This window comes from Ochotona curzoniae, unplaced genomic scaffold (assembly GCF_017591425.1).
Source record: "Ochotona curzoniae isolate NIBS_2020 unplaced genomic scaffold, NIBS_Ocur_1.0 contig_3819, whole genome shotgun sequence".
NCBI classification, from domain to species: Eukaryota; Metazoa; Chordata; class Mammalia; order Lagomorpha; family Ochotonidae; genus Ochotona; species Ochotona curzoniae.
Genome location: NW_024466004.1, coordinates 53,182,786 through 53,196,605, shown reverse-complemented (window position 1 = coordinate 53,196,605; position 13,820 = coordinate 53,182,786). Strand labels below are relative to the sequence as shown.

Below are 13,820 nucleotides of genomic sequence, written 5' to 3'. Positions count from 1 at the left end.
TTGATGACCTATCAGAAAATACGCTTTGGGGGAATGATCAATAGAATTTCATTCAATGATAGGCAGAAATGTCCTATACTTGCTCTATCTAATAACCAGCCATGTGACTACCACAAACTAGAAATACTATTAATGCAACTGAGAAATTAAGTACTCATTTGTTCATTAATTTCAATTTAAATAGCCACATGGTATGAGTGACTACTATCTGGCACAGTACAATTCTAGAGTTATGTCATTAACTCGGCACTCGGCAAAGAAAATTCGAAAATAAATTTTATCTCTCCACTGTAAAATCCTAGTAACGTACAAGGTTGAACACAGGTGGTGATGGGCCCAGTGCAGTAGCCTAGCAGTTAAAGTCCTTACCTTGCATGCATTGGCATCCCATATGGGTATCCAGCTCTCTATAGCCTGGGAAAGCAGTCAAGGACGACCCAAAGTCTTGGGTCCCTACACCTGCATGGGAGACCTGGATAAAGTTCCTGGATCCTGGCTTCGGACAAGCTCAGCTCTGGCCATTGTGGCCACTTGGGAGTGAACAAGAGGATGGAAGATCTTCCTCTCTGTTTCTCCTCCTCTTATATCTATCTGACTTTCCAATAAGAATTTAAAAAATAACATAGGTGATGATGCGTCATATTGTTTTGAATTGTTTTTATGCACATGAACACCTTTTTAATCCGAAATAAGTATTAGACAGCAGATATTTATATGCCATGAGAGAAAATCTTTATGCCTGATGCAAGGTTGGGTAAGAAATGAAGGAACCATCTTTTTCTTAAAAAAAAAAAAAAAATCAGATGTCTCTCAAGTGCCCAGAGTGCTCCAATGATCACAGAGGGGTCACAAAGCCCCAGGGAATCTTTCCAGGCATGAAACAAGTTCCACAACTCTGCTCTAATTCTTTCACAAAGTTACTGGATGCATGGAAGGCAATGGACTAGGTTTATCATGTTACAACAAACAGTTCCAATTTTAAATAAGACTGTAATTTTAAATAAGACTTTCCCTAATTTATGATTGTGTTGCACTTTCTCTCCTCCTCCTGTAATATTTGAACTAGGGACAAAGATCTTTATTCTAATATGAAGAACAATCTAGAAACAGGCTTATTCGTTCCTCAACCAGCTAATAATCCTTTAGTACTACTCTTTTCAATTCTATGATATGTTCCATGTGTTCTCTTTCTACCCATTCATCATATTTTATTGTTGTTCATAATTTTCTGTTTTTTCATGTCTCTTTTACCTTAGAATTCTGATTTTTTTTCCAGCACTCATCCAATCGGAGCAGTATTTTAGAAATGTACTATCTGGTGGTGGAAGAAAAAGCATACATAAATACACAGAGATTTTTATTCTCTAAATGCACTGACCCTTCTCCCAGCATTCTCTCCCAGCTCTGTGGAAGCCACAGAGTCAGGGTAAGAGAATAAATGGCTGGTTCAGTACCATAAGTAAGTCAGGTATAGCCACTGCTGACCACGAAGCGTCTGGATTAGGATGTATACATGCCAAAAGAAATGCCACCCTCAAATATTAAAACAAAAAAGGTATGATCTATTACATTCCAACGACAAGTGATCTGTGTATGTTCAACAAGCACAGACTGCAGATAATGCACATAAACATACTTGTCATCACAACGGACATTCTAAGGTCATGGTTTTAGTTAAAGCCATTTCCCCATCCCTGCCTTATTTCCAGGTAAACTCGCATGTGATACACTTGTATAAAAGGCAAACTGAGACAAAGCTGTTATGACTGAAGTAGAGTGGAAATGTGTCCAGTCTTTTCCTGTCACAGTAGGTTTTAAAGATTTATTTTTACTATTTTTTCATTGGAAAGGCGGATATACAGAGAGGAGAGACACAGAGGAAGATCTTCCATCCGATGATTCACTCCCCAAGTGAGCACACGGCCGATGCTATGCCGATCCAAAGCCAGGAGCCTCTTCCGGGTCTCCCACGCGGGTGCAGGTTCCCAAAGCTTTGGGCCATCCTCGACTGCTTTCCCAGGCCACAGGCAGGGAGCTGGAAGGGAAGCGGGGCTGCGGGGATTAGAACTGGCGCCCATCTGGGATCCTGTGCGTGCAAGGCGAGGACCTTAACCACTTGTGCCACCGTGCCAGGCCCCACAGTAGGTTTTAAAGGACCATGAGAGAAACTGAGGAAATTTCTGAACATAGTTCAACAATCTAAGAGTAGAACTACATTTGTTTCAACTGGCTATACAGTATACAGCCACACTGACGTTTATAAATTAACTAATCATCTGTGATGAAAAACATTTAGCTTCTAATAAAATGGCTCTAATAAACACCTTTGTACAGTCATCCTTATTTAATGTTTTTGACACAGCCAAATTGAATCCAGGAATTTTTATCCTTAAACAATTTTGCCAGAGGTATGTGTGACTGTCTATCTCTCCACAACACTGCCAACATCACACATCTTCAGTAACAAAATAACCGCCAGACTTTTACCTAATACATGGTGTCTCTCATTACACTTAACTTCTACATTTACGCTTTCATGCATTTTCATGTTCCTGTTATTTGCTCACAGTCTGGAAGTTTGTCTGCTTTACTAATTCAAGAGTTCTGTATATTGTACGACTATTAACTCTTTGCCAATATTACTGAACTCTAAGAGGAAATGTATGAAAAATAAGAAACCAATTTCATATAAGCAATTATAACATGACACAATAGTGTAGAAGAATTAAATATAAATGGTGAAAATTTTAAAACCACCAATACTATATTATTGTCTATATCAGTCTAACAGCTAAATTGCTATACTGAGTTTTATATTAAAAACCTGAATGAAATAATAAGAAAATGTGAATAAAATTTATATCATTCTATTAGTTGAGCTTTATGCTTTATGAGTGAAATGCAGTCTCAGAACTTCAATTCCATGGTAAGCTAATTCTACTGCAACTAACTTCAAATATTTCTAAAATTTTTCCATATGGAAACATGATGAGTGCTTCCTAAAAATATAGGTAATCAATTAAGTGCACATATTTTAATATTCTATAATAGGATGACTTGATCAGAATCACATATTCTAAAACTACTGTATTTATGATTAAAATAAATTAGACTGGTAACAAAAGTATTTAAACCTTACAACATAAAAAAGGTTCAAAGCACTCTTTAACGGTCACACTTCTCCAATAATGGAACAATCCTCTCCTTAGTCCATCACCATGTATAAATTATGATAAGTTTTTTGTCTTTTGGTTTTTGTAAAAGCATGTGAAAGAAGCCAACCTCATCAAAAAGGCACAAGGGAACAAATCCCGGAGGAAAGGCCACCCCTGCCAATCAGTACCAACAATGCCAATGAGGAAGTGCCAGCCTCCCATCGATGCGCTCAGGCTCCTTCTGAAGAGCTACCTACCCAACCACGTGCAGATTATGATGCTACACTTCAGGATGAGCACAAACCTATCAACAGAAATTCTAGCCTTCTCATCATTCTCTACCAAATGTCAAATACTTTCTCATTTTAGCAGTCAGGTCATTATTATAACTTTCAGGATATCTCATGAGATTACACTGGCGGATATTTTACACTTTTGTTGATACTGTATTCGAATTCATCATTAGAAACTGAATAGATTTCTTGCTCCTCCTTGACATCCAGATGAGCGCATTAGGTTGGAGGTTCGTCCCATACCTCAGGCAGGAAGATGGTAGCCACCAAGAAGATCAAAAAGTTGCTGGAGTCTGTCAACTCATGGCTCCAGCTGGTGATGAAGAGCAGAAAATAGTGCTGGGCTACAAGCACTCTCTGAAGATGACCCGACAGAGCAAGGTGAGGCTGGTCGTCCTCGCCAACTGCCCAGCCTTGAGGAAATCTGAACTAGAGCATTCTGCATGTTGGCCCAAACAGGTGTCCATCACTACAGTGGCAATGATGCAGAATTGGGCACAGCGTGTGGAAAATACTGCCGTGTGCACTCTATCACTGACCTAGGTGACTCTGATATTGTCAGAAGCATGCCAGAACAGACTGGTAAAAAGTAAATCCTGAAATTTTACCTTTAGTTAAGCCTTCCAGAGCTTGTTTTTAAAAAGAAGAAGAAACTGAATAGACACAAAGTTCAATTTTGTTACAATTAAGGGCTCAGAAGTTTTTACTCTGTTTTATTTCATCTTCTTAATATACTTAGAGTACTCTCATGTACATATATCTCAGAGCATAAAATTACGTTAACCATGTAAAAATTGTATACTTTTAGAAAAAACGGTAGTTTCGAGTGGAATTATAGACAAAACAAAAGGATCGTAATATCATTTTTAGACGCTTGAAATTTTTTTAGATTTTTTTATCTTTGTCTGGTAACACAGCTTCACCATATCACGACCTGAGGGCCAGCACTCAGCAGGAGTTTGGTCAAGCATGATGCTGACATTACACTTAGGCACTGGTTCCAGCCTCAGCTGATCCACTGTCTAATCAGCTCCCTGCTAACGTGCCAGAAAACAAGGTGGGACTTCACTTGGAAGGTGATCCAAGTTCTTGAGGCCTTGCCAGCCCGGTGAGAGATCAAGGTGTAATTCCAGGTTCCCAGCTGGCTCCAACTATTTGTTCTTATCTTACCACTCCCACAAACTTCCCTTAAAGACCCTCCCCATTGTATCTCTACTGGAACTACCGGAACACTTTCTAACACTTGTCTCTGCTACCAAGCCTTTGCTAAGTCTTCCTTTACCCTTACCATCCTTACATAATGTGAAAGAACAAAAGCAGCCCGATAGCAAGGAGCTGGCCCACACTAACAGCGAGCTCGGGGAGTTCTGATGAACATAAACAATTTCAGACAATACCAACATTAAAAAAGGCTACATTGTGAACTAATCTGAAGAGATAAAAACAATACTGTCTACATGAAAAAATGATCAAACACTCCTCTTTTCGGACTAATACGCCTGCTTCTTTAACCAATTCCAGCTTCAGTTCTGATGTAATTCTCTTGCCTTCCAAGGAAGAATTACTAGACTATCTAAATGCAGACCTAATCTTGTTTTTGTTTTTATTTTTCATTAAAAAAATTGATTATTTTGATTGGAAAATCAGATATACAGAGAAGAGGAGAGACAGAGAGGAAGATCTTCCGTCCGATGATTCATTCACCAAGTGGCCACCACAGCCGGAGCTGAGCCAATCAGAGGCTAGCAGCCAGGATCCTCTTCCATGTCTCCCGCACAGGTGCAGGGTTCCAAGGCTTTGGGCCATTCTCGACTACTTTCCCAGGCCACAAGCAGGGAGCTGTATGGAAAGCAGGGCCACTGGGATATGAACCGGCGCCAACATGGCATCCTGGTCAAGCAAGGTGAGGACTTTAGTGGCTAGGCCACTGTGCCGGACCCCCCACCCCCCCTTTTTTAATCTTTATTTGCGGGGCAGTGAGAGCCAAAGAGAGAAAATTCTCATTTATTGGTTCACTTGCCAAACACATGCAACAGACAAAATTAAACCAGGCCTAAGTCACATAACCAGGAATTCAGTCCAAGTCTCCCACAAGGGTGACAGGAACCATTAGCTGCTACCTCCCAGGTAGACAGAAGATCATAGAAGAGCAGATGCAGACGCAGAGCTCAGTACCCAGTTTGGGGATGGGGGCATCTTAACCACTATCCCAGTCACCAACACGTGCTTCTGCTTTCTGACAGCGCGATCAAGCACAAAACCATTCTCCCAGATCACTTTACAGAAAGTTAAGCCCTTTTTAATACTCTCTTGTAAAATACTCCAATATTCCACATGTGCTGTGTCCCTCATCACAGCAGATTAAAAACAACAAAATTTAATCTTATTTGATTCATCTATCTTTCTGGTATGTGCAAATTTACTTTTAATTTATCTTTTTTTTTCACTTTTTACATTTTACCTTAGGGCCCAGCATGGTGGCGTAATGACTAAGGTCCTCACCGTGCATGTGCCAGGATCCCATATAGGCGCTGGTTTTAATCCATGCAGTCCCGCTTCCCATCCAGCTCCCTGCCTGAGGCCTGGGAAAGCAAGTCGGCCCAAAGCTTTGGGACTCTGCACCCGCGTGGGAGACCCGGAAGAGCTCCTGGCTCCTGTATTCAGAATGGCTCAGCTCCAGCCGTTGAGACTACTTGGGAAATGAACCATCGGAAGGAAGATCTTCCTCTCTGTCTCTCCCCCTTTCTGTATATCTGCCTTTCCAATAAAAATAAATAAATCTTTAGAAAAAATAAATCTTACTTTAAATTTACTTTTTAACTTAAATCAAAATATAATTATCAAAGAAACATTTTAAAATCTAAGATGAATTTATTTTTGGTTTCGTTTTTAGCTATTTTTAATTCCTGCTAATTTTTTTTGAAGATGTATTTATTTGAAAGGCAGAGTTACAGGGTGAGGGATGAGGGTTAGGCCAGGCCAGGGCCAGGAGCCTGGCACTCCATCCAGGTCTCCTAGGTAGGTACCGGGGCCTAAACACTTGGCTGTCCTCCACTCCCTCCTCAGATGTGTCGGCAAGGAACTCAACTTGCGGTGCCACAACACTAGTCCCTATTTTTAACTTTTAATTTTAATTTATATTTAATTCATCATATACTTTTACAATACTTATTATAGTTCACCTTTCCTTAAATAAGAGAAAGCTCATGAAAAACTAAAAATTTTTTTTAAAAATTTGAGAGATGGAAAAACAGAGCTGGTTCACTCTCCAAATATCTGTCACAGCCTTGACTGGGTCAGGTCAAAGCCAGGAGTTAGAAGTTCCATCGAATTCTTACATGGGTGGCCAGGATAAGCATTTGAGCCAGAATCTGCTGTCTCCCAATGTGTGCGTTATCAGGAAACTGAAACCCAAAGTAGAGCCAGGACTCAAGCTCCAATTTGGGATGTGGCCATTCCAAGCCATGTACCAAGCAACCTATGCACAAATGCCTAGCCTAAGGGGCTAGTGCCAGGCTCAACAGGCTAATCCTCTACCTTCAAGCTTCAGCATCCCACAAGGGCACCAGTTCATGTCTTGGATGCTCCACTTCCATCCAGCGCCCTGCCTATGTCTGGGAAAGTAACAAACGAGGGCCCAGGTCTGGAAGAAACTCCTGGCTCCTGATTCCTGGCTTCAGACAGCTCAACTCCAGCTACTGCAGTTATTTGGGGAATGAAGCAGCTGGTAATATGATCGTTCTCTCTCTCTGTCCTTTTCTTTATAAATCTCCCTTTCAAATGAAAATAAATCTTTAAAACATGGATATTAAAATATAAATTCATTTTTGTGGAAAAATATTTGAAACCCAGTTTTTCTGCCATATACCTTTCCCACAATCTTTTTGAAGACATCTTATATCCGTGAATCTCAAAACATTTCTTCACCTAAATAATTTTTAATTCCATTTTCCAAGAACTTTTCAATATATTCACACATGTTACGAAGTAAAATTTTTTCCATTTTAAAAACACTTATTTGGGGCCCGGCGCGGTGGCGCAAGTGGTTAGGTCCTCGCCTTGCACGCCCGGGATCCCATATGGGCGCCGGTTCTGATCCCGGCAGCCCCACTTCCCTTCCAGCTCCCTGCCTGTGGCCCGGGAAAGCAGCTGAGGACGGCCCGGGGCTTTGGGACCCTGCACCCGCGTGGGAGACCCTGAGGAGGCTCCTGGCTTCGGATCGGCATAGTATCGGCCCGTTGCGGCTCACTTGGGGAGTGAATCATCGGATGGAAGATCTTCCTCTCTGTATCTCCTCTCTGTATATCCGCCTTTCCAATAAAAAATAATAAAAAATAAATCTTTAAAAAAAAAAAAAAAAAACACTTATTTGCTCCCCTTTCTGCTTTTTAAAACAGATAATCTTGTGGAACCAAACACAAGTAAAAACATGTATCTACATATCTATGTCATCAGTCTGTATGGGTGGCAGAAGCACTTGAACCATCTTCTGCTCGCTTCCCTGATTCATCAAGCTGAGCAGCTAGAACCTAAGCCATCATCCTCATATGGAATGCGAGAGGTCTCTTAACTTGCTGGGTCACAATGTCCCCTAAAAATAATCCTGACATTTACTCGACTGGCTATTTGAAAACTAAGTTGATATGGATCACAAACACTAAACCTGCAAGATGTCTGGAAGAAAACATAGGAGGATGTCTTCACAACCCCTGGCACATAATGATACAGGACAAGAAGAACAAAGCAAAAATGTAACAACCTGGATTTTATCAAAAATTAAAACTTGAGTTTGACCAAAAAACACCATAAGGAAAGTAAAAAAAGACAAGTCAAATATTGGGAAAAATATATTTCATGGGACCAGCATTGTAGCACAGTAGGTTAAGTCACGGTCTGTGACACTGGCATCCCATTCAGGTAGTGGTTCATATCCCAGGTACGCCAAATCCAATCCAGCTTCCTTCTGGGAAAGCAGCAGATGCTCTAAGTATGTGGCCTCTGTTATCTACATGGAAGACCCAGATGGCATTTCCAGCTCCCGGCTTCAGCATGACCCAGAACTACTGTTGTAGGAATTTGGAAGAGTGAGCCCTCTGTCTTTGAAATTAATACATCTTTTTTTTAAAGGTGCCTAGGTTGATGTTCTCTAAATACTCATCTGACGTTAGCTCACCTATTATACTATTTGTGCATGATGAACCACTCCTTGCTATCGTTTCTAGTTGCTCTGAATTTTGTTAATGCTTCTGGTTTTGTAAAACAAAAATCTTGCTGAAAATGCTATGAACATGCTTCTTAGATCTTTAAAATCTTTAATTGTATCATGTGTTAAATAACAGTGATGTAAATACTGGTTAACAGATTACTGACTATCAGCCAAGAATTTTCCAGCACTTATCCCATGGAACTACATCCCATAAACGGGTGGAGAGGCAGGAATGGCATTGTGGCGTAGTAGGTGCAGTCCCTGCTGCTCCAGCAAGCCAAATGGGCACTGATTCGAGCCCCAGTGGTTCCACTTCTGGTTCAGATCCATCCTGCTGGAAAGGCAGCAGCACTCGGGCGCTTGACACCCATGTGAGAGACAGGGTGAAGGTCCTGGCTCCTGCTTTTAGACTAGTCCAGCCCCAGGCATTGCAGCCATCTGGGAAGTGAAACAGCAGGTGGAAGACCTCTCCGTCTTTTTCACTCTCTAATTCTTTCATATAAATAAATGCACCTTTTTTAAAAAAAAAAAAAAAGCAAAGCAGCGGGTAGAAGGACGGAAGTAGTGGGAGAGCATCGGTATTTAACAAGTGTTGAAAATATTTCCTTGGAAATCAGTGGTGCACTATAATATGATAGTACATGGAAAAATCACATCTTATTGTAAAGAAAAACAGACCAATTTTCTTTGGAAGAATTTCCGAAAAGTTGGATTATCTTCAGGAAGCAGAAATACATATCACAGAACTACTTAAACTTGTCTGCAAAACAAACTTTGGAGCATCAGTCAACATTTAATCTCACCAATATGTTTTTCATATTAATTCCTTTAATGATAATCCTATCTATGTAAATTAGAACTATATACCAATACCTACATGGAATGCCTAAATGATATTCCAAACACATCCTGGTAAATATTGTCTTATTTTCAGCTTACTTGGCTGCTTAAACTTGGCAATGATGTAAAAACAAATTCCTTTTAACTCTATATCTAAGTATACCAGTGCTTGACATGTTTAAAGAAATATGCCTATAAAAAGAACAATAAATAACTCTCCTTTGTTTCCCTAAATCTCTTCGCTTTAGTTTCTATGACAGCATAATTCCATTTTTAAATCAGGTTGGAATTGCTTTTCCTTGGTTTTTATGGGAAAGTCAACACGAGCTGGAAAAGAAAGAAATGTACTCATTATAATTTATAATCATTGTCTTTTGAATAGGCAACAGCCTTATAAATTGAATTGAGCAACTAACTGAATTCAATGGACTCTGACGATATATGATTACATGAAATTTGCTTTTCAATTTCCACAACAAATGTGGTATCTAAAAATAAAGAATTAACAGTTAGCATCATACAAGGGAAACCTGAAGAAGATGAAGAACAGATACAAGCTAAGCAGCAAGGGACAAATGATTGCAATTTTATGTTAGTTTTCTTTTGTTAAGCACAGCTTCCCCAGTAAAGAAAAATTGATTAGAGGAACTGACAAGGATCACAGGAACCTGGTCAATTTCTCTTAACAGCTAGCTCCATGTGCTGAAGACTTTGAAGCACAAAGACGAGGATTATCAATTTCCTACAGCTTTTTATACCAGGAAGAGGGAGTTCGGGTGGGAGTTGAGACAAAGTGGTGAGAGGAACAAAACTGACTGGAAAGACTTTTTAAAGGACAGTATCTAGTAAAGGCAGGAAATAACACAAAGGAAATAAAAGCTAAGGTGAATTTACAACATGGAGGACTACATCCTGCATTTTTGTGTTACTACATTCTTGCTAGTTAAATTAAAATATCACAGAACTGGTGTGGTATCCAACTCTAATTCTGCATGGTACCATTTAAAAAATGGCCAGTCACTGCTGACAAGGAGATAAAGCCGCCTATTGAAATCATATATTGGGTTCCTGTTTCTAGTCCAAACCTACTTGACTTCCAATACAGCTTCCTAGGAGACAATACATAGGTGATGGTTGAATCTCTATTACACACATGAGACTGTAGAATTCTGATACAATTCTGAGCTTTTGGCTTCTGCTTGGGAGTATACTCACAGACACAAGATATTAATTAATCTTTACTTTCCCTCCTTCCCTTTCAAGCAGATGAGAAACAAACATTTTTAAAAATCAATGGGACATGGATGGGCCCGGCGGCATGGCCTAGCGGCTAAAGTCCTCGCCTTGCACGTCCAGGATCCCATATGGGCGCCAGTTCTAATCCCGGCGGCCCCACTTCCCATCCAGCTCCCTGCTTGTGGCCTGGGAAAGCAGTCGAGGATGGCCCAAAGCTTTGGGACCCTGCGCCTTAGTGGGAGACCCGGAAGAAGTTCCTGGATCCTGGCTCCAGACCGGCATAGCATCGGCCGTTGTGCTCACTTGGGGAGTGAACCATCGGACGGAAGATCTTCCTCTCTCTCTCTCCTCCTCTCTGTATCTCTGACTTTCCAATAAATAAATAAATCTTTAAAAAAAAATCAATGGGACAAATACTCAGTACAATGTCAATTAATTCCATAATGTTGTAAATTGTTGTTGATGTTGTGCTGGGGCTGGCAATTGATTGGGATGATATTCTGTCAGCTCCACCTTCAGACCAGAGATGATCTCCCCAAGAAGCTGTTGAATTTATGTGGACAATAAGATGCTGGACTCTATGCTTGGTATATGTTTGCAAAGAAAGAATCTTGACTGAATTTGAACTGTAATATTGCAACAAAGTGGAGGAATCCACCATGGGGGGAGGGCACAGAGAGGGCTTGGAGAAATCCCAGAGAATATGAAACTGTGTCATATAATGCAATGTAATTAATAATAATAAAAAAAATCAATGGGACAAATAATCAAGAAGTTAATTAGCATAAATGACAGTTTTCAACACATACTTCAAAATATTATTAACAACAGATACGGCATTTTCCAAGAAGCTGTTTCGAGATGATGAATAAAGTTGTTAACAGTTAAGTGTGCACGATTTGTAAAAATTAATTCAGTTTGTGTGCAAGCAAGAATCTAGGTGTACAGAACTAAAAGGTATGTGGATGAGCACAGAATGAAGACATGGTTAAAGAATGTATAAAGAGTGTTTCTTCTGTTACTAAATGAAAATTTTCTTTCTTTGCCTCCAACTTTCCTATAATCAATATGTACTACATAATATGTAGGATCTTCAAAATAAAAATGTTGGGCAGGTGTCATGACATAGAGTTTAAACTGTTCAATAGGACACCCTCATCCCAAACTGGAGTGCTTGGGTTTCAGACCCTGCTCCACTTCTGATTCCAGCTTCCTGCAAATGTGCACTAGGAGATGGTTAAAACTATTGGGTCCCTATCACTTACACAAAAGACATGACAGAATCCTCCTTGCTTCAGCCCACAGAGTCCTGGCTACTGAAGGAATCGGAGGGTAAATTCATCGATACAAGATATCTCTTTGTGATCTCATGTATATTATTTCTATTTTATTTTCCCCCAAATATGTAACATATTTCTATTATATGCTCCTCATATTCTAATTCTTCTGATACTGGCTTCCAGACTTCAAATATTAATGAGAATTTTTTTAAAAGATGCTACATTTTGTCTTCCTGTTTTTTTTCATATGAAAGATAGAAAACAAAAAAGTGAGTATTTGACATAATAGATAAATTATTGCTTGGAATACCTGCACCACCTAGCTGAGTGCTTGGCTCCTCACTGTCTGATAAAGCTCCCTGCTGATGAACACCACAGGAGACCACAAGTCTTGGGTTTTTACCACCTATGTGGCAGACCTAGCCCAGCCCTAAAAACTGTGGGCATTTGGAGCGAATTAACAGACAAAAGGTGTCTCTCTCTCCACTTGAAAAGAGAGAAAGAGAGAAGAGAAATAAATAAAATTTTTAAAAACTAAATAAACAAAAAAGATGAAGGGTAGAACAGTACCAGAGGATATTTCTAGTAATTCTTCTTTGCGCATCACTCTCATTTGTGTGACTGATGGAGCCGAGTCCTTTCTGCCCTTCACTTTGGGAAGTGATTCCTCTGTTCAGTACAGGAAGACACTGGTATCCAATCATACCACTTGCATGCCTTTAATACAATACTCCTATACCTAATTTGTCTAATTTTCAAGTTCTCATTTGTCTAGCTATAGAGCCTGGAGCAGACAGGCAAGATTCTGTTTGGATCATTAAGGACTCAAGTACAGCTGATAAGAAACTGCTTTGGGGTTGGTATAGGGGCGCAACTGGTTAATCCTCTAAATCCAAGCATCTCATATGGGCACTAGCTTGTTTCCAGGCTGCTACACTTCTGATCAGCTCCCTGTTTATGGCCTGGGAAAGCAGTGGAGGATAGTCCAAATTCTTGGAATGCAGTACCCATGTTGGAGACCCGGAAGAAGTTTCTGGCTCCTGGCTTCAGATTGGCTCAGCTCCAGCTATTGTGGCCACTGGGAGAGTAAACTAGCAGATGAAGATTTCTCTATATATATTTCCTTTTTTCTCTGCCTTTCAGATAAGAATACATAAATCTTTTTTTTTTTTAATCAAAATCCAGAAATGGGGGCCATCCTTGTGGCAGAGTTTGTTAAACTGCTACTTGCAGTGTAATATCTCATACTAACCATAGTGTTGATTCAAGTTCTCAGCTGCTCCACTTCCAATCACCTTCATACTAATATTCTGGAGAAGGTAGTAAATCATGGTCTAATTATTTGGGTCCCTACCACCTAAAGGCAAGATCTGGGAGAATTACCAGTTGTTGTCTTTGTTCTGGCCCAAGACCCAGGTCTTACGGACGCTTGGAAAATCTCATTCCCACTCCTAGATTCACAACAGTTGTCAGAGACTGATGAAAAGTCACCCTTTCTTACAGATGGAGTTAGGTGCCTTTCCCAGGAGCATCAGGGAATGGATGTGGTTACATAATCAAAACAACTGGGATTTTAATACTTAGAAAAGAAGAGCTGGGATCAACATGATGGCCCAACTGGCTAATTCTCTGCATACAGGTAAGAATAACCCATATGGGTACCAGCTTTTATTCTGGCTACTCCACTTCCCATCCAGTTCCCTGTTTATGGCTTGAAAAAACAGTAGAGGATGTCCCATATCCTTGGGATCCTGCACTCACGCAGGAAATCTGGAAGAAGCCCTGGCTCCTGGCTTTGGATTGACTCAGC

At 40.2% G+C, this 13,820-nt stretch overlaps 1 protein-coding gene and 1 pseudogene across 1 annotated transcript in view; one reads left to right on the top strand and one right to left on the bottom strand.

Annotated features, from left to right (window-relative positions):
* The window catches only part of LIN28B (lin-28 homolog B), a 109,180-nt gene that overhangs the window by 77,117 nt on the left and 18,243 nt on the right, over window positions 1-13,820 (bottom strand). The window lies entirely within an intron of this gene.
* LOC121158410 lies at window positions 3,705-4,041 on the top strand (annotated as a pseudogene).